A 21,767-nucleotide genomic window follows, 5' to 3' on the forward strand; every position below is an offset into this window, starting at 1 on the left:
AGCTTGCACAGGCCCAGGTCTCAAGCTGTCCATGTCCCTCTGGATGGCAGCAGTAAGTTGCTGTTGGATGCTGCTGGGAACCAGGGAAACAGCAGCCTTAAGGCCTTGCCTTTCTCAGGCCTTTACAAGGTCAACAAATTATAACAATGATTATGCACTCTGCAGGTGTTTAATCATTGTTATAATTCTTGTCCTTGAGCAGCTTGAGAAAGGAAAAGCTTCAAGGCTTCTTTTTCCCTGGTTCCCAGAAGCATCCCATGACATTAAGTCACCACAGTTGTGCAAAATGGACCTTAGTTTATCCATGCAGCTCCCTGCTTCTGATTTCAATGACTCACAATTGAACATAATCATTCACAGAGTGTGCAAACACAGCCAATGCTATGCAAATTACATGAAGTATTTATTTTCTCATATATTGCTGACAGCACTGGAGAGGTTGAGCACACAAACCAGTGTTCCTACTGTGATTCAAGCAGTGAGTTTATCCTGTATTGCAGTTGCTTAAAAAAAATCAGTAATCTGCTTTGATGCTGCATGTGACAACATAACTTGAGTCATTTTAGAGCAGTGTTAGGCCTAATTGATAACAGAAGCAAAAGGCAGTAAAAGGTTACTTTTTTTCCACTATGTCTTTGATAAACACAAGCTAAAGCTCTGTTGAATAAAATGAAGTTAACGTTTTTGTGTTTCAAAGCTGAATCACAATTGAAAAGGTTTCTACGGAAATGAAAGAAAGAGGCCAAAAGAAAATTGTGTTTTCTTTTTCCCTTCAAATGGACAAGCTTTGCAGTGGTTATATAATATTTAAGTTACTGAATACGGAACATTACTCTGTTCAAGAATAAATGGTTCACATATGCAGAATGATTCAGCCAAATTTACATTCTGTGAATAAATGTTTATTTATGAAATTACACATGCAGCATAACCAAAATGAAGCAGGGACAGGCTATGACTGCTCTTCTAAGATACATACAATACCAGATCTTTCATAGAGCTACTAAACTGGCACATATATATTCAATACATAGCTAAAGCCACAAGAAGCAAACTGACAGACAAGGAACAAATTTCTCACTACAGTGTTCCTTCTTCATCTTGTGCAGACCATGGACAAACTAGGTGGACCTGCAAAGACATTATGTCAAATTAGGATTTTTTGAGACACTGGTGACACAGCAGAAGAATAAAGAAAGAAATACAATAAATGTTCAAGAGAGCTGCCTTCTAGCTCTGCACTTAGGACAGCATTCTAATTCAGACCAGAAGGAAAAGCAATGATTAACAACTTTAATAAAGTCAATATAAGTGGAACCTACATTAAAAAAAAAAAACTTTCAAAAGCATGGCTTTCTAAGCTGCTGGAAAGGTTGAATAAGTTTCTCAGTCTGAAAGCTCCAAAAAAAATTTCTTCGAATTTGGCTTGAATGCATATTTCTTTGAAACTTGAGGACAGAGCCACATAGGAAAAATACATGGACTGTACTGAAACTTACTGCACTTGAACTTTGCATTATATAATGTGTTAACTTACAGTTTACCATGGTGGCCTCCTTAGGCCTCTTCATATAATCAAAATAAAAGGGCTAATAAGAAAAGGAAGAGATTTGCATTAGACAACTGAGAGACATTACTCTTCAAACACTTGCGGGGTTTTATGTTTTTGTTTCAATTTCCAGGTAAGAAAGCAGAGACTGAAGAAGCAATTTTTCTAAAGGTAAAGAAATAGCTAACATATGGGGCTTAGAACTTTACTTATGGTGAAGCTGTATCCTGTTTCAGATGCCAATTCCTTCCTCACACATACATGCCTATGAACCCATATCCTTTCCTGAAATTCTATTTTCCCACCTATTAAATGGTTGTAATAACCACCCGAAGACATGCCTATTTATTTCTGTTAACCAAAATATTTGTATGTCCAGATGACAACTAAGTAGGAAATTGAACTTGGGAGCCTTCACCCTGAACACCTCTTATTGTGTTTCTAAGTTTCCTAATTGAGTTCAGCAGCAGCAGTACCAAAACTCAAGGATTTCCTGAGGAGTTTATGAGAATATGTCAGAATTTTTAAAGAACCTGTAAGCCTTAAATTGCACAATGGCACTCTGAAAATCTGAGCTCAATATTACAGAAGGAAGACCAAGATCAAAACACAAGAGTTGAAGAATATATTTTTAAATAACTGTATTTGTTTCTTCCCTTTTGCAATTTCCGACCAAGCTGAGATAAAATAAGTATTGACACTGCTAAAGTACAGTATTTCCTATGTCCTTGACACTGCTCGCAAACATTTGGGTACTAAAAAATCAAGGCAAGTGTTTATAACTTTAAAACCATTTTTCAAATGGTTTGGGACTCAGTGAGAGCTGCAAATAGGCAAGCTATAGCATATGCAGCTAAATTACTGTCAAGATACGCACATGCACATTTATGTTTTGGTAGGAGTAGTAAAAGCATTCTTCATTGTGACTGTGGTTTCTAATACTTGGCATCAGTTTGACTTAATAAAGGGTGGATGTGTTCTGTTGAAAATCTCCTGACAAATTTTTAGCTTCTCTGTAAGCAAGAATGTAATAATTCTGCTTGAGCACTCTGAAAGTTATGACTATCTGAAAGAAGCAGCTTGCTGAGTTTCAAAAATAATTGAACTTTTAACTGGCACCATCATCACCACCCTTGTTCTCATTATAAAAATCTTGTGCAAACAATAAGAGTCTGTTTAATTGACCATTATAGAAAATGCTACTAGCTAAAAAATTCTATAGTGATCACATATATTCTTATATGTTATTTTGATTAGATTGTGTTCATAGAGTGTAAGCTGAACACTTCAATGGTAAAAAACAGTCTAGATGAAGTTTATTTCAATATACTTTAGGTATAGATAAAATTAATATTTGTTTTTGGAGTAGTGAGAGAAAGGAAATAATTTTTATGGATGTCACACAGTTACAATTTAACATATGATAAACATTTTTATGCAGAGATACAAAAACTTCAGTGTTGCCAGTGGAAGGAAAACAAGTTTTCTGAAGTGCTTTTGGAATCTTGCACATATTTAGTGAGCTTGGTCCATCTGACACTTTACAAGCTTGGACAGCCTTTGTGCACATGTGAAAATACAGATTTCTATACATGTGAAATACTCCAGTTCTGTTCCAAAAGACTTCAGAGAAACTGGATCAGTCACCACAAAAGGGTGGGGTTTTTGTTCTGTTTCTCTGGACAGCATATGGCCAATTCATCTATTATATCACATTTTCCACCTACAATTCTTGACCTCTCTCACAGATAAAATATCATAATTCCTGTTTTACAGCTGAGCCCAATATAAAGCAGATAGAAGCAACTTCCTCAGAGTCCTGTGGGGAGTCACTGTGATGGGTCCCCAGAAATTTGTTCAAGCCTCTTGTCTTGGCCAAAATGAACAAGATCATGTATTAATAATGTGAAGTCTCCTACCTGTGAATAGTTACAGGAAAGACAACCCCAGCAATGAAGGGTGGTTTGTAAAAACATACCAGAGGAATCAGCTAAACTAAAGAGAACCTATATGAGGCATTGCATTACACAATTGCATCTGTGTTTGTAATCAAATTCAGAACCATCAGAAGTCTGCAAAACAGAATTGGTTTGCCACTGCAATACTGTAATACCTCAGACATTTCTGGGAAGTTCAGATTCTTCTAAGAAATAAAATAGTGCTTATCAGTCACTGTAAAATTAGTATGAACTGAGGCAAGAACCTGCAACATTCAGCAATGCTCGTCTCTCTCTAAGTCTTAGACCTAAACAGTTAAGTTAATGTTTTCTACATATATCACAACATTTGATAAAAACTATGAAAAGTATTCCATATGCATGTAAGCAATAGTCAAGCAATATTTAGTCAAGCAAGCTTTATTGATTTCAGCTCTTATAATTAGCAGATAATAAAACAGATTCAGAACATATCATAAATACAGCAGCCTGGAAAGAAATGACAGTTCTCTCACCATGATTAGGAAAAAATACAATCAATCACCATGAAAACCAAGAGGATATGACTCCATTTCGTGGTAGCCCTCTAGAATACAAAAATAAAATTTGCTTCACATATAATTAAAGCAAATTGACGTTTAATTAAAAAAGAGAAGTGATTAAAGCGTTGCACAGAAACTTTGATAGTACTTGGTAGGTGGTTTGTTGTGTTTTAATTTGATCTTTCAGTGCTGGTCTCTTGCTCTGATTCTGAGCAAGGGCTTCATTCAGATAAAACAGGGACTAGTCCTTATATAAAGTTACTCTTCCCCCATGTTCAAAGTTTTCCCAGGGAAAAGTTCTGTTGAAACATAAATATTTCTGCGGTGCTCCTTGAATGACAGGGATGCGTTTCATGCTAATATTTTCCTCTCTCCGGATCTAGCTTCCTAGACCGGAGCGCCAGGGGTGCATCCCCATCCTCCTGCTGCTCCGCGCCCCTCCTCTGCCCCGCACGACTTCAAGCCGTGAGGGTGCTGGAGATTGGACGGATCCATGGGGTACAGCTACTCTAATAATTTCCTCCAGCCCCCCTCCACCTCATGAATTTGTCTAGACACGGAACAATTTTCCCCGGGGCAATCATCCTCCTCGGCCCTTCCTGCCCCCTGGGCTGGACTCAACGGCGAGAGTAAAGCGACGCGGGAGGCAGAGCCCGCGGCTCCCGGGTGCCTTTCCCCTCGGCAAGTCTCGGGGGCTCTGGGAGGCGCCTGGAGGAGCGCCCCGGGACACGAACCCGCGGCCCCGGCCCCGCTGCGCCGCCTGCGGGCGGGGGACGGCGCCACCTGGCGGGGCCGCGGGGGGCCGCAGGTGCGCTGCCCGGGGCCAGCGCCACCCCCGGCTCGTCGCTGTCGCCCCCCGCCCCGGTGTCACTCCGCGCTCTCCGACCCCGTTTCACCACCTTTCGCAGGAGATGCTGCTCCCACCCCTCGCCTTTCCGCGGGCGGCGCCTGTTTCGGTAGCAGGCGGGGCTGTTTGCGTAAATGCCTCTCCCACGTGTACGGAAAGGCGACTTTTCCCTTATGACCAAATGTTTGTGTAAGAACGGGGGAAGGAACAAATTAAACGAGTCTCGTTGACATAGCCCCACGCTGTCCCCGTGTCATGCCCCGTGACAGGCATGAAACTCTGAACCCCCCAGGTGACCTGGCCTTGCTGGGTGGCACCGGAGATTTGTGAGCCACTGACATGGCAACGACTTCTAGACCAGCCAGGCCTTCCTCTGCCCCCAAATTTATTTGTGGCAGTATAACACATGTGCTACTGCACCTCCAGAAAGGGAAGATCTCTGTTCAAAGGCAACAGTTAACTCCAACCATCCTGTATCGCTGCTCCACAGCCCCCTTTCACCGCTCTTCACGGACAAGTGTTGTTAATAAGTTGGCGAGTCTGCCTGCAGCTGATGCTAAGTGAAAATTGTCAGCATGCTTCGATTCCCTAAAAGCAGTTGCAAACTTTTCATGATGAGCTGCTAAGCTCCACTGAAACGGGAAAATTCTGAGGCTATTACAGCATCAGAAGGGACGTTTGCAGATTCAGGTGCAGACAAGTGTGAATTTGTGCTGCCTGTCTTTCCAGATGCCGGGATGCATGCTGCTCCAGAAGATGCTCGGATGTTCGCGCATGGGACTGGCACCTGAGCCACCAGATCACAGCCATGCATCAAAATGGGCCCCAGCCTGAGCTGTCACCAGCCGCTCTGGCTCACAGATTGGGTGGAGCTACCCTCACCACATAGATACACCCCAAAAACATTGTTGCTCAGCTGTGATTTTCAAAACATTAACGGGGGCGGGGAGGGAAAGCTGCACATTTGTTGTTAAAAACCAGAACGTGTTTTCTCTCAGTCACTGAACAGCTAGGAGAGCTTGGGTGGAGGGTGAATGGGAAGCAACACTTGACCAAGCGATTGCCCTTGTTTACACACCACAAGAACTATACAGACTTCTTTGGATCTATTTGTTTGGCACTCATAACAAGAGGATGGGTACCCAAGTCCTAATCTTACAGATACCTGCAGGTATGTGAGCATGGATTACTGCTTTACCTCCTCTATTTTACCCCATGTTCAACTTTGACTTTTTAACATCACTTTTGCTTGTCATGTAGCAAAAATTGTTGCTTATCATGCAACATAGGCATATTAAGAATACCGAAACTGTCAGGAAAGGTAACCTTCATTCTGCAGTGGTTCTGGGAATCAGACCCTAAGCCATGAATATAGCCAGAATTGAGTGTATTTTAAAGCTGATTCTTGTCCTGGTTGGGCCATTGAGGGATGGGCTAAGAAAAGGTTCAAAATGGTCAAAGTGATTTGGACCACCTCAACTGCTCCTCTAAGTGTTGGGTTGGTTTTTTCCTCCCTTTTGAAAAGCTCTCAGACAACAAAGTTCTAAAAGAGAGGAAAAAGAAGTCGAGAAAAAAAAAACAAAAAACCACAACCCACTTTTTTTATGCAATCCTGATAACAGCAAAAGTTCATGACTGAAGGTTGATGGTAGAGGTTTTCTACTCTCTCTTTTTTTTTAAGGACAATATGTCCTTTTGTTTTAGATGATAGTTTATATACATTTGCAGGCTAAAGGAGCTGCCAGAAGACAGCATCTAGGGAAACATGGTGCACCAGGACACCATGGGAACCAGGCTTTGCTGTTTCCAAGGATTCAGCACATCCTTTTTTGCAGATGGGATAATGCACAAATTTTTCTCTTTAATGCATACAAGGTAATCTGTGCTTCATCCCAAATGGCATCTATAATTTGACAATCATATTTTTTATTGTCTAAATGGGACAATCACTTAAAAACAATTGAAGTAATTAAAAAATGTACAGTAATCCCTAGATCTAGAAAACATGCCATCTGGAATACAAGATTTCAAGCAGTACAGTTCAGAAAACACATTTTAAAAATCATAGAGTACAAGAATTAATGGTGAAAGAAATTAAGAAGAGTAGGATATTCAGTATTTGTTTGCAGCTGAACATTTACTTCAAGATTATTGCTTCTGACAATTTGCTAGCTAATAAGCATCAAATTGTCCCACAGTAGTGTCACCTTTAGAGAGAGTTTTCTGCCTGTGTGCCCTGCCATTACCTGTCACACAGCAGCTTGTAATATTCCAAAGACTTCTTACTTGCTCTCTATGCTTTTTTTTCCCCCTTGTCTCCCCAGTCTGAATGTGCTCACCAGATGCAGTGACAGTTAAACAAAAGCACCATAAAAAAAACACCAAAGAAAGGTCCAGCTAAATGCAGTAATTTTCAGTGGCATATTTTCTAGTGGGTTATCCTTGCTGGAGTGAGTATGTAATGAACTATGACAACCAGTGGAAATTCCAAAGATATGTTCATAGCAGAGATACCAACTCCATGCAGTTCTGGGCAACTATTGTGCAACAGTCAATCTAAACAGTCACTTGAATAAAGAACTACTAAATGCACTTGGTGGCTTTTTGTGTGTCTCATTTTGCTTGTAATTCATGGAAGCTCATAGAAATAAATATATAGGCAAGAGAACAGTCATGATGGCAAGGTTTTATGGATGTTTGTGAGAAGACAACAGAAACATTCACATATCATGCTCAAGATTTATCCATTCAAGACCAAGATCCAATGTTGTCTGGCAATAGGACTTTTTGCAGCCTCAAGAAACAAACTTCCTTGGTTCTTGGAGGAAATTATTTGGAAACAATTCATTGTGTGGATGATATGTACCTATCTGAACCATTCACGGAACTGTTCAGAATAATCAATTCATCCTTAACTGTATTTTGGTATTACTAATTTCCAGCAGTACTGGGATTGAGTTGTTAAGAGAATCTGCCTGGGGACTTCTAGCAGCAGATAATGTATGTGAAGAGAGGAAAAATAGGAAGGATACCCCCAATCTTCACATTCACTGAAAAATCTGAGTAGGGGCAGTATCACCAGCCATGGCCCTGAAAGGAAAGCCCTGAGATATGGTCAGATCAGTTGTGTGATGGGAGAAACAGACGGGGAATGCATAAGAAAGAAAAGCTGAACTACAAAAGTGGAAAAGGTAGGAACTGTCATGTAACTTCTTCTCTGTGAGGTCTGTCACTTATCCAAGGCTCAGAAGTATCTCTGTTATGCTCCCACGTGATGTATTTAACACCAGCTCTGCAGAACTGCCAAATCATATGATGAAACTACAGAAAACACGAGCTAAGGGAATAAATCTCACATCAAGCTGCATTTCAGGCTCTTTCCCTCCTCCCCTCCCCTCCCCTTCTAGAATAGTTCTCTTTGAATGTTTGTTTCACACTCTAAAGCCCTGGAGCCTTGATATGCCGGGCAGGAAGTGATACATTGTGCATCTGTAAGATGCATGGCCTGTAGCCCCTTATTCAAATAGTGGTGTTTCATTAGCAACAGCTTAAAAATTGATTCAAACATTATGTTCATTGCACACAAACACTTCTCACAAAGCCTTCTGTTCCCATTGAGGCTAAAAAATTCCATTGTATGCGTAATCTTTTATGAGTGCATTCTTTGAATACTTTATTTCTTAGAACTGTAACAGTTCTGTTTATAAAAAGGAATGATACTGATAGCAATGTTAGGAACTTTCAGAAGGGACCACTTAGATCTTTAAATTTCCATATTAGTCCTGTTTCAAGAAAAATACAAAACAAAACAAAGAGCCTCAATTACATAGTTTAAATTCTTTAAGAAACAGCTTCACATGCCAGGCTAAGAGGATAGAAAACCAATCTTTACCCCCTTGATCAGATCTTGCAGCCTTCTAAGGACAGCTTCACATAAGAATTTTTAATTTGGCACAGCTTTAATTGCCAAATCAGGTTTTCAGGTTGGACTGGGATATTTAGAGAAGATAGCAAGCTGAGGGCTGAGAAGAAGCACACAGGGCTGACTGCTTCCCGAGTTTCACAGGGAGCAGGGGAAAAAAATCCCTGGGATTCTATGTATGTCAGCCAGGATCTGTGTCCTGGAACAGATGGAATGTTGTGCCCACTGTTCTCTTCCTAATATCCAGATACTTTTAAACATGACTTGCTTCTGCTGAAAAAACTGCAGTGCAACACTTCAGGACAGGACCTTGGAGACTAATCTGATCACCTGAGTGTTTTTCAGAAACAATTCCCACTGAATCCCCTCACTTTGAGCACAAAAGCTGTGGAAACCTAGCATGGAAGCAGTTGGTCTGAATTACAATTTCTTTTAATTTAGAAGAAACATTCTTCTTTTTAATGAACATCCTGTCTCTCAGTTTAATGAAGAACAATGATAAATAGCACATTGCTTTAACTGTTACAGTTACCAAATAATCAATCTCAAGGAAATATTCCCTCAGGGAAGTATTCACTCTCTCACAATGACAAATGTTGGAAAAGGCAGTCAGCACTGCCATGGGTGACCCATTTTTGTCTGCTTCACTCTGCTGCTGGTAAAGGCTGTAGTCTTCTACAAATATGTTGAGAAACAAAGACACAAGGGAGGATGGGTATGATGCTCTGCCCTATTCCTTCTGTAGAGGTAATTATGCAGTGACTGAAAAGCACTGTATCACTGGAGAGACAGACAATTAATTTCAGAATTCAATAACTCAACAATCAGGGTGAAGAAATAGATCTGACATCCTTCTTTAAGAAAAAGCTCTTTAATGCCTCAGTCCAACTTGTCAGAATTAAGTGTAGATTTAAGAGTTCTCTTTCCACAGAGGCACTGCACTAGATTAGAAATAAGGGCATTAAAGTTTTCAGTGTTCTAAGCCTCTGTTGTTATGGATCAGCACTTCATGGGAAAATTAAGAAATTTCTCTGCTCTACCTGATCTCCTTCTATAGCTTTTTTTTTTTTAATACATTATTTATGTTTGCTAAAACACTGTTGTGAAGGAAAACAGCGAAATATACTGCTGCAGTAAAGCCTTGGAAAGAGTGAGCTTGACAAAAGTACCTACAGTGACTGTGAAATATACCATTTGAAGAGCTTTGCTAAAGCCACTGCATGGACAATACATGGCCCCCTTTTACCATGATGTCTAAGTCATGGCAAAGTGATTACATCTTCCATAACATAAAAGTAAGCCCCTTTGACCACTCGGTTCTCTTGATCTACTTGAGATCCCTTTTTAATCCTCACTCTACCTTCTATTTTCTTTCCACATCAAGCCAGCCAAAACACATTTTTTATTCACTCCATAGTTAAACATTGATATTTAATGAGAGTCCCTCCAATTATCCTGATTTGAATGTAAGCAGTTACTCTGGAGATCCAGATGGGACTGAATGCCTCTATCACCTCCTAATCCAATTTAGAAACACCCAACACCCCATATGAATTAGTAGTTTTTGTATGATGCATAGGAGTCCCATGTTAGAGGAAGCAACTGAATCATAGCTTTAACATCAAGGCATGACTTTTTAATCTAATCTTGGTCTTTGTGCTGCCAGTAGCTGAGAGAACCTCACTTTTAATTTGCTGCTCTTTCTCTTGCCATTTTCCTGGTTCCCCTCATATACTGTTGCTGTGGGATCAAATCACTCCTTACTCACAGCTTCTGTTAAGCTTGGTAGCAGCCCAAGTCTGGCCCATTCCCTCCCTTTCACTTTGAATGCTTGTCTGAATATGAATGAGTAAGTTTAGTTTATTTGCAAAAGCACTTGCTTCTTTCTCCTCACATTAAAACTAGTGCAATTAAAAAACATAGCAGAATATTTTAGGTACGTAAAATACATTAAGTAGTCCTTTGGCCTCTAGGTGAGGCCCAGGTAAAGCCAACAGTGTCATGCATGAATGGCATATGAACTTGCTGGAAACACTCTGGAAGAGAGCAAAAGAACAAGTGGTGATCTACACAACAAGACCTATGAGGAAAAACTGACTAACCTGAAACTGTTTTCTTCAATGAAGAGAAAACCAAAGTGAAGAGAAACAGCAATATTTTAAAATGTAAAAGGCTGTTGCAGAGTGGAGAGGATTCCACTGATTTTTTGTTTGATGGAAATAGCACTGATAGTGGAACAGGCTATATGTTGAGGGAAGGAAAATAAACCATCTGGTTTAGTTGTTTTTCTGTGATGCCATGAGAATTTCTTTTAACTTTGGTGTATTCTGTCCTTTTCACTACAGAATCTCTTTCACTAGACTTAATGCAGATTCTTTTATTCTATATTTTGAAGCACCTATGTTGCTATACTCAGAGGAATGAGCCAACATTTTCCTGGATTTCCTTTGATTTTTAATGGTAGTTAAACTTTTCCTTCCTTTTCAGACCTCTTCTCCAATATACTGGCTAGGAGTACTCTTCTGCAAATTGGAAACCAAATTCCAGTTCAGGTGATTATTTGAAATATGTTGCTACCCTCACACAGGAACCTTTGTATTTAATGTCTACACTATATTCTGCCTGGCTGCCAGCCTGCTGAGCAGCACTGCCAGAGGTAGCTGGGTTACTGTCACTATGAGAGACTGGCTTAAGACACCTTGGAAAAGAAGGTATATTAACTCAGATTCATTCCTATGACAGTGAAACCATCTAACTTTGAACTGGCTTGAAGAACTGCAAGAGCAAGCTCATTATGGCCCACAAAATATCTCAGAGAGGTTATCAGAGTTTCAGCACCTTTGATCCATTATTGAGCCATTTCCCTGAATGATTCTTTTAGAACTTGCAACCTAAGCACTAAAAAGTAATGTTCAGCACTTGCAGTGGCATGGCAGCTGTTACCTGATGGTCTGAACTGTCAGACATGCTTTACAGTGTGTCTCTATGCAAATGGTGGCACATACGAGATTCTGTTAGGGTCACAGACTCATTCTTTAGCAGAGCTAGGATTAAAACACAATTCTCACCTTTACAGAATAGCTTTCACAAAACTACCCAAAACCTCAATTCCTTAAAACTTCTGAAGAGTCGCAAAACATATTTTGTAATGGCAGGTTTTATGGGAGGAGTTTAAATTTTACTTTTATCTTGCTTCTCTGGTTTGTTGTGGGGTTTTTGTCCCAGCCATTTGAAATTCAGGCAGCTATCAGCAATGTCTGAAATACATTTAAGCAAACAACTCTTTGCTGTTACAGAGGAGAAAAGTAGTCAAGAAAACTAGACATCCTGATGTCCAATTTGGTGGTAAAACTTGATTACATGGTAGCACAGGTGAAAAGATCTTTCAAGAAGATATTCTTTACTTCAGAGGTAACAAGAGGCATGACATGTCAGTGAACTGCCAAATACCAGCAGGTCAGGGAACACTGTAATAAAAAATAAAAACTTGGTTTTCACCCAAGAATTTTATGTTCAAATTGTAATTGAATTTAGAAAGTGAAAATAAATGGGAGAGAGAAGAGACAAAGTTGTATTTTATATTAAATTTATTTAGCTATTTGGAGAGTGCTATCAAAGCAAAATTGCTGTGATTCCTCAGAACACCATGGCAACAACAAATCTTTGTATAGGAGAAAAAGCTAACACCAGCAACCCAGATGGTTGACAAGAGCAGAAATTACAGCATCTACTGCATTTTTTACCCTTGCAAATCTCGTGCCACCCTTGCACAAGGCATTCCTACCCAGTGAACGTAATCAGATAGCTGTAACTATTCTGTTATGGCTATTCCTGCCATAACTCCCTCCTGTGGACACTCTATTCTGGAATAATTAATAAGAGTAATTATTTCAAAATGAAGTCGGTTTTATTCCAGAGTGCAACGTCCACATGAGGGAGTAACATTGAAGTAAAGCTATTTCTGCTGTAGCAGTGCTGATCAGTTCTCCATGTAAACAAACCCTTTGACTCTGATATATTACTTTAATACAGATGTCTCTTGAGATTAAAGTTCTGTAGTTCAGGAGAATCAATTTTCCAAAATTAATTTGTATAGTTTAAAAAAACTGACCCTAAAAGAACCCAGAATCACATTAATTCACTGGTTATGCATCAGAACTGAAGTTTAGCTTGTGTGAAACATAACAGAAATAACTGTAGTATTAAGCAACTCTCTCACACTCCCTTCAGAGTGTGTTTGCCATAAAATTACTAGAGAGTTTGATAGGTGACAGGAGAGGTCAACAAAGGATAGGTAAATGCTACATGAAGACGGATTAAAACTTTAGTAGTTGCTACCCTGTGCTGCAAAGGCATAAATATAATGCCATAGCATGTTGTAGTTGTTCCTGATTGCCATAAAATCCTAAGCATAGTCTTGGAAGGAATCTTGATCCTTGTTCCTGTATATCTACTCATTCTGTAGAATGAGAATGGGGAGAAAGGAAGAATTGTCTCTTCTGGGGAAAAAGCATTTTTCTCCCATCTCAGGATAGCACAACAGCAGCTTCCGAATTCTTTTAATGGAAGTTTGCCTTACCATAAAAATGACAAAATGCAGGCTCCAAAACTCTAAATCCCATGTGCAGCAATGGCATGAGGGAGAGTTTCTCTGGAGCTCTTTTCATGCATTAAACTCCTCCTGATGGTTTTGTGAGTCCAGAAGAATAGCCTCAAAACTGTTCCTCAAAGGCAGGTTAGTTTTGCATTGTTACAAACTGGAATCATGCCAAAGTGACAGCATTTAGTTTATGAGGAAAATAATCTATTGAGAATATTCTTCTTTAGTTATTATCCCCTCCTACAAAAAAAAAAAAAAAAAAAAAAATTAAAAGCTATTCTTTTATAAGCCCATTCAAATGCACAGAGCACTTTCTGGCAACTTTCCCGCCTGTCCTGGGTTGCAATGCAGGATAGAACAGAAAGTATGTATTCTGTCACCATCTGTTAAAACCAGGTGGGGCAGTGTTCATCTTTTCCCTGACCCATCCTTCCTCCAGGGAGATATCTTCTGTTAATGGGCTGTTGAGTCCCACTGCGTGACTGATAAAATTACATCATCCCATTGGGAGATGCCCCACCCAGGGAGAGGAGCCAAGCATTTCCTAGCTAGATAAAATCTGAGATTTGGAACATCAGAGCAGCCTTTTTCCACTGGATTCCCAGAGGAAAATCAGACCCTTTTATATCATTACTAGACCTTTGGAGGAAAACTGCACCCTTCTACAAAACCACTGCTTCAACAGAACCACATCTGTCACTTCAGGAGGACTGCAGCCTCCACTTAATCACATTCCTACCAACACCCTGATTGACAGGGTGTCAGATTGTATTCTGACTATGTCAGTGTTTTGGTTTTTTGTATTACTGTATTTTTATTTTAATTTTCCAAGTAAAGGACTGTTATTCCTATTCCCATATCTTTGTTTGAGAGCTCCTTAATTTCAAAATTATAATAATCTTCAGGAAGGGAGTTTACATCTGCCATTTCAAGAGAGGCTCCTTCTTTCCTTAGCAGACATCTGTCTTTCAAACAAAGACACCACCAGATTTAACAAGGCACCCAAGACACCCACCTCAGGAGTATATCTGTTCTAAAAGACTGTGAACTTTTACTTTAAGAATGAAAAATTTATTTGCTTTCATTCTCAAAAGTGATTTGGTTACTGAAGCTGAACATTATCAAATGGATTAGTCTAGGAAAGAAGTCTAGGAAAAGCTGAGGCCCTAAGAGATGAAACTACAGCACAGATGTTTTAGCCAAGGTCCATACAGCTGTCTGCACTTTTCCATTTATAAAATGAGTTTAAATGACAGTTGCAATAGACTCTTACATGCAGGTAAATGGCATTCAGTTTAAAATCACAGAGTAAAGCATCCAATGTAGTGCTACAACAAATGCAGATTTCTTTAATACATATCTGTTCCATCAAATTCCTGCAGTTCTTCCCTGATTTGAAGAAAAGATGCAAACTTATCCTTAGAGAGTATAAAAGAGGGTATAAAAGATACTTCATTTACAGAAGCTGCAATAGTGTGCTGGTAAATCTTAGTGCTCTTCTCTCACAGTAAAGAGATATGCTACATCTACAGCATGGAGTGAAGCTCTCACTGCAGCCACTTGGCCTCATAAGAGATCACCATAAACATGTTGTGAAATCAAGAGATTTATATGAAAACACTTGAAAAGTGTTCAAGGACTGTATATATTAAATCAATCCTGATTTATTCAACAAAGCAGTCAAAATTATTTATACAGTGGAAGATACATACAAGACCATTTGCCAAGACTTTCATCCTTACATAACACAAACAAATACCTACTTGAAAACACCACACAGAATTTGTCTACCCCAGTGGGTGCAGGTTGATCCAACCTCACTCTGTTTGTACTCTGAATAGATGAGACAGAAGCCAGACCCAGTCTGAAATCCATGCACCCTTCAAACACTGTGCTCCATCTACTGTAATTTTTTTGCCTTTTTGCCTCTCAAAAACAAAAAGAAAACAAAAACCCTAACAGTCCACTCTAGCACCACCCCAAAAAAACCATCTGTGTGCCCCAACACCCTAAAACAGTATAAAGAAATTAATCTGACTTCTAATACTACTGTTCAATAGGTCACTTTCTATTTTGTGTCCTAGTAGGGATGGCATAATGGTTGCAAAGAAAAATAGATTACCAGCTTATAGACTAGTCTTATATGGGAACTTTGGCTTCTTTTTATTTGACTGTAAGTACAGAATTCCAGTTTTGATCAGCATCATTTTGCATTTTGACATATCTAACCTGAAGAATACTGAGGGCATATTTTGGATCAGACAGAGAAAGCAGATCAGATGACATATTTCTGACATGCCTCAAACACCTGCTCTTGGACTCAAACAGAAAATTAGTCTGCTCTCAGAGATTCCATTTGGCTTCATGTGAGGAAAGGAATGACAACAATCACAATATAAGGAGTGACAATTTCCTGATTTGCTATATTCTAATGATAACTACAGTGAGTCCTGGTGTAAGTAATTTAATGTATTTTCCCAAAATACCAAAATACATTCATTCATTTTGAAGGTCCCACTTTGAGACATCTTAGTCCTCGTGTTTGTACCACCAAGAGAAGGAGGATGGATCCTCCTTCAGGTACTCAAGGCTTTGGAATACAAGGCAATGTAAAATTTCTTGCTTTGAGACTCAAGGATAGGGATTGCCAGAATGTAAAAAATTCTGAAATTTTAAGAATGGTGAGCATAAGGGGTTTATCACTGTTAAAACTAACTTTAACTGGAAATGTCACTATACAGTGTTTCTGAATAGCAACTTGGAAAGTCTGGAACTGAACATGTTGAGCAGGCAATGGTACAGTCTCTTTGGTATATTTTTCCAAACCAGTGAAACAGGAGCAACAACCTTCATATAATGAGTTTAAACTGTTTTAAATTGGAATTAAGATTTTGCCACATTCTCAAAAGATTATGCTACCTTTACAAATTACAGAAAATAATTTTAAATCCCTTACCCTTTATTTTGTATTATTTTATTCATAATGGGGTTCATAAAATCAAAGTTTATCTTAATTGGCAAATAAATCTAGCTCCAACTCAAGAGAAACAGTAGTAAAGACCTTCAGGAACTATAAATATGTTTGAAAACTGCTTGAATAACTTGCAGATGAAATTAATATACTTTTACTGAAAAAGGGGAAAAATAAAGGAAGAGGACACCCTAATTACCTTCAGCTTGAGAATCCAGATGAGTCTACATGGATATTTAGACTCTTTTAACCTCTGTAATGGTGAGCTCCTGTGTAAGAACAGAGGATGATGAGGGAAAGTTGATTTCTTTCTGACTTTGTAATCAAAGTTACTGACCTCAAAGTGTTTTAAATAGGTTGAATATCCTACAAGCAGTGCAATGAAAATTGCATATGTCATAGAGAAAGTAAAAGGATGAGAGTAGGGATTTCATCCCTTAGAGATGTCAGCCTAAGATTACTCTTTGATGCCAACTGAAGAGATGGTAGTGCAGCTAATGATTTTAACTTCTTATTTCAAATTCAAATCAAAATAACTCAAAAGCACCCAGTTTCACCAAATAACAAAGCTCAGTGACCTCTGTGAGAAGCAACCTCTAAGGTGAAAAGAAGTAAACTCAAAGTGCCTTCTAAAACAACAGATTTTGTTTGACAAATGTTTATGCTTTCTATGCTTCCAGAATGGCTTTCCATATGTTTCCTTATATGGGTACATTTGCTTTCCTCCAAAACATCATTGCAATTAAAATGTACTGCAAGTCATAAGGGAGAAAAAAAAAAAAGCTGGCAGATCCTGGAATTTCAGACTCAGACACAAAACAATTGCTATCTTTAATGTAAAGAAACAAAGCAGAATTTTTTTCAGTTAAATTCAAAATTACTTGCACTGGCAATGAGACCAAGGCAGAGCTAATATATATCTATTTAAAAAAAAAAAAATTGCCCAAAACATACACTGAAATATCCTCCAGACCAAATGACAATATTCAATGCATATACTATATTTTCCATTTCCCTATGCTGTTAAAAAAATTAACTAATTAAATTGTGTGACAGTCTTTCAAGATAAAGCAGCAGTCTATAGTGGTTTTAAATGGGAAATAGAAGCATGAACATCTTTATAAAGCATGGAGGCTCACCTGACTCCTCTTAAAGGCACAGTCTTGCTTTGTCCATGTTCTCTGCATAAACAAAGGTGATGTGATATTTATGAGCTGAGTTCATCTATTTACTAGAAAATGAAGACAGTTTGCCTTTCTAAAATTAAATAAATTAAATAACTTGCATTTGCTCTGGCTTGCAATGCACTGAGAAACATTCTAAAAAACTGCAAATTGTCATGTGTACAGAAAATATTGAGAAAAGACCAAGTAGAAAACCAGCATTTCGGGTGCCACATGACAATGAAAGACACTTCAGCTTCCATTTTACAGCTAAAAGGTAGCAGGGGTTTCAGGCTTACTTGCTTTGGATAAAATATCTTTCTTTTCTATTCACAGGCTACAGGGTTCTGAGTAAAGAAGTGCTTGCAGAATTTGCAAGCCCAAGGCCAAAGAAACCTCTTAGCCTATGTCTGATGAGAGCTGCAGCTTTCTTCTTGCAAGTTTGTTCTTGGTCTGTGCTTGCCATAGGTTAGTGGTTGTGTTTTACACTTCCAGAGATAAGACATGCAGCTACCTTCTGCAGTGCAGAGTGAAAAAGTGGTATTATGGATTTTTCATTGGTTTATTTATCAGGACAGAATTTTAAAACTTTAACAGTGGTACAACTCATGTCAAAGGCAGAGGTTTGTGCTAATAAAGTATTTTTTAAAGTGCAATAAAATTCTAAGATTATTAATTACAGTGTCCAGAATAGAAAGAAAAACACTACTCTTAGTACTAAGTCAAAGATAAAACACTGCCAGAGGAAAATGCCAGAATCAAATCCTTTCCACTCAGAATGGAAAGCTAAGAAAATTTCAGTGCACTTTATTCAGCATTTGAAGGCTACCTTGTATTCCTTTCAGACCCTGGTACCATACTTCCCTCTTGGCAATGGGTGCCTGGCAGGCAGACCTGGCATGGCTGCTGGCATGAGCAAATGGGTCATTCTGGGTTTTGGAGGTCATGGTTTCCACACAAGCAAGATCATGAACAGTAAAAACTGCTGGAGTTATTGCCATTTGTGAACTTCCCTATGAAAACAGCACATTAGAGAACCCCTGAACAATTGAAAGCAGTAACTGAAGTTGTTGGGTTAATTAATGTTTCCATTAATTTGAGCCATCTCAAATTAATGGAAATTAATCCATTCACAGCTGCCATCATAGCAAGTTAGAACTTGTAATGCAATATGTAATTTCTAGGACAGATCTTTATCATAATAATTCACAAGTAGGACTTTCTATCAGAGACTCCAGATATCCCCTGCAAGTATGTGTAGTCCTCAACACTGCCCCAATTTACAGGTGAAGCAACAGAGGCAGAAATAGCTAGATTATATCTGTGTAAAGAAAGAGTTTAGGGAGGACTTTGAAGTAAGTGGCAAGATAAGGATTCAGTCTCAAAAACTATTGCACTATAGAGCTCCACAAAGGGCAACTGTGTGATTGTCTATGATGATACCAGATCAAGAGCTTCATTTTCAGAGATTCCCACTACAATTTTTTCCCCACTGACTCTGGAAGCTTAGGCTACCTCAGCATTTACCCACTGATCCTCTGAGAAGTATTCACTTTAATTTTTATGGCACAAGACCTGACCTAAAGTAATAGAAGTTATAATGTTGGTTCAAGGGTCTGAAAGCCACTGAACCCTCCACTTGCACAGATTTCACAGTGACAAAGACACTCAGATCTTAGCAATAGGTATTGTGCATGTAAAACTATTCCCAATCCTGTGAATTTTAATTATAAATGTGTTCTTAATGAGTATTTAATTAATTCTTCAAGAAGAAACGTAATCTTCACAGGAGAAATGAAACAATGAATAGAAGGGAATTTCAGGAAATGAAACAGAAGCTGCATGCAAAATCAAGCCGGAAAACAGAAGCCAGATATAGAATTTTCTTCTGGGATCGTGAACCCTTCCCTAGAATTTGATCCAAGAATCCATATCACCTACATGTCAGTGGGGATCTGCAGATTTGCAGGGATATCAGTGAGAAGTTACACAAATAAAAGGATCTTCTTGCAGGAACAGGCTGGAGGCTAGAAGAGCTCCCATGATACTCATATATCTAATTAAGAACAGCAGATTGGAAGGGACTCTTGGGTCATTGAGTTCAGTCCCTTGTTTTTGTAGGCAACCATGCCATATAATCTTTTTCATATGATGGTTCTGCTTACAATCAATTAGGTTTTTTCTTGTTTGGAGGTTGGATTTTTTTGTGGTACTCTTAGGGGAGGGCTTCATAGAGTCTCATTTCTTTTAGAATCAGAAACCTTTTTAAATCCAGAATAACTGTACACAAATAGTTTAGATCCATCTGTTTTTGTCAGCATTTCCCTTAGTTTAAATAGCACTTTTTCTAATGTATTTATAGAATACAATCTTATCCCTCTTTTTGTTTTGCCTGAACATGCTGGCCTATCTTTCTTATTTTTGTTATAGGATCCTTCCAATTCTGGACAATCTGAGAACTTTTTTACACCTATTTCTTTTTAATTAAGATTTTTAAAGTAACAGGTAATCTGGCTGTATTGAGTATTCCTGACTGGTGAAAGCCATCAGCTATAATGTTTCCCAGCAATGTTGTTGGAAATATCTTGAACTCAAGCAGCATGAAGCCCATTTCTGTCAGACATACTAAATGGAAATTTCAGAAAAAGTCCCACTGCCTTCAGTGGGTGAACCCTGTCTGCTTTTTGCTTTCCAATATCCAAACATAATCTTCCAGTAAAAATATAGTTTTCACCAACTATTACAATTTTGGATAATAATAAAAGCTAGCAATATGTATTTGCACACATTTATGAAATGAGAAGCAGTAGTACTTGTACCAGCACTGGAACAAGATTTTTCTGAGAATGAATGTTGACTTGTTTGAATTCAAAAGCAACCACAGTTGCTTTTCAAATTATTTGAGGAATAAATTATTTGAGCAACATTTGTAACAATATATACAGAACATTTATCACAAATAAGAATTTAAAAGCATCACTGTAGTTCACATGAAAGAATTCAGACTTATCTCACTTCTGGATGCTATATTTGGCATGAATTCCAAATTTGCAACAGGGTGGAGTATTTAATCGAAAGATTCAGAAAATTTACATGGGTAGCCAAAGTCAATCTGTCTGGCAAAACATACAGATGATGTTTCTCTCACATTGCTTTGATATTTTCGAAAACTTGCAATATCAAAGGAAAAGTTTGTATTCGATGCACTGGAAGCAGTAAGTCATTAAAAGGTGTTTTCTGAGGGAATAACTAAGCATAGAAGATGTAGAATTTGAGGCTGCAAATAGCCTTTTTTAGTACAATCATTTAGTTCAAATCCTGGAAATGCAAAATTGTGCCTGGATCTGCTACTCTGCCCACTCTTTCAAAAGTGACAGAAGTGTTATACATTTCTGATCCTGCTGAAAACTGTGCTCTTTGGAGTAGGTCCTAAACTAAGGCACCTCAAAACACTAATAACACATGAACAAGCTGGTAAAGCATGCTTAGTATCTTCATATATTATATATACTTGTCAAGAACAATGGAAGAATAGTCCAGCTACAGGATGTTCTAATGATGAACTCTCGTTTATGAGTATTTTTCTTTTTCTACAATGTTCCAGTTTTGGAACATGGACTTAATTGATTTCTAACATTTTCATGGCCGACTCATGCTTTCAGAGTAATGGCACTAATTATACTGTAAATCAGAACTGGTCCTGTATTTACTAGATGTGCTTGCAAAAATCTTGAACAGAGAAGTATTTTAAAAGACAGATTCTTAAGCTGGAAGTCTTCCTACATTTCCTTCTTGGTCACCTTGTTAAAAACTTCACACTTTCTCCTAAAATCAAGCTGGTATTTGGTATTGGTGCAATTGCTAATGCTAACTAACATTTCTATCAGTCAGGAGTCTCCATTTAACTGGAGTGATGCTCTCCTAGTCCTGGAAAACTGCTGAGGTAAATTAGCTGTCAAGATAAAATGGACATGTGTTCAACAAAACCAAGTTCTAATCTTACAATGATGTTTTCACTGTAATTATCATTATTGCAAGACATAGGCTTATCAGAACTTCCAACATGAAAAAGGAAGAATATGTGGACATATGATTATTGTCAAATACCAGGCAATTTAAAAAATAATATCAAGAAACCCATTTTCATGTAATTACTGAAAGTCGTGTGGAATTTCCAGGATTATCTGTAACTAAGTCTATTCCTTCTCTAAGGTCTTATACTAAAGTGTGGCTGAA

General features: G+C 38.4%; 1 protein-coding gene across 2 annotated transcripts in view; it reads left to right on the forward strand.

Moving 5' to 3' along the window:
* COL8A1 (collagen type VIII alpha 1 chain) overlaps positions 1 to 21,767 on the forward strand; it is a 386,313-nt gene that overhangs the window by 254,609 nt on the left and 109,937 nt on the right. Inside the window, exon 1 of one of the 2 annotated variants that reach the window (XM_079309849.1) lies at positions 11,899 to 11,906. The exons of the other annotated variant lie outside the window; for it this stretch is intronic. The gene's annotated coding sequence lies outside the window, so the exon portion shown is untranslated. Of the gene's footprint in view, positions 1 to 11,898; positions 11,907 to 21,767 lie in introns of those variants that run through there. 2 annotated transcript variants of the gene reach the window in all.

This window comes from Erithacus rubecula (genome assembly GCF_903797595.1).
Source record: "Erithacus rubecula genome assembly, chromosome: 1".
Lineage (NCBI taxonomy): Eukaryota > Metazoa > Chordata > Aves > Passeriformes > Muscicapidae > Erithacus > Erithacus rubecula.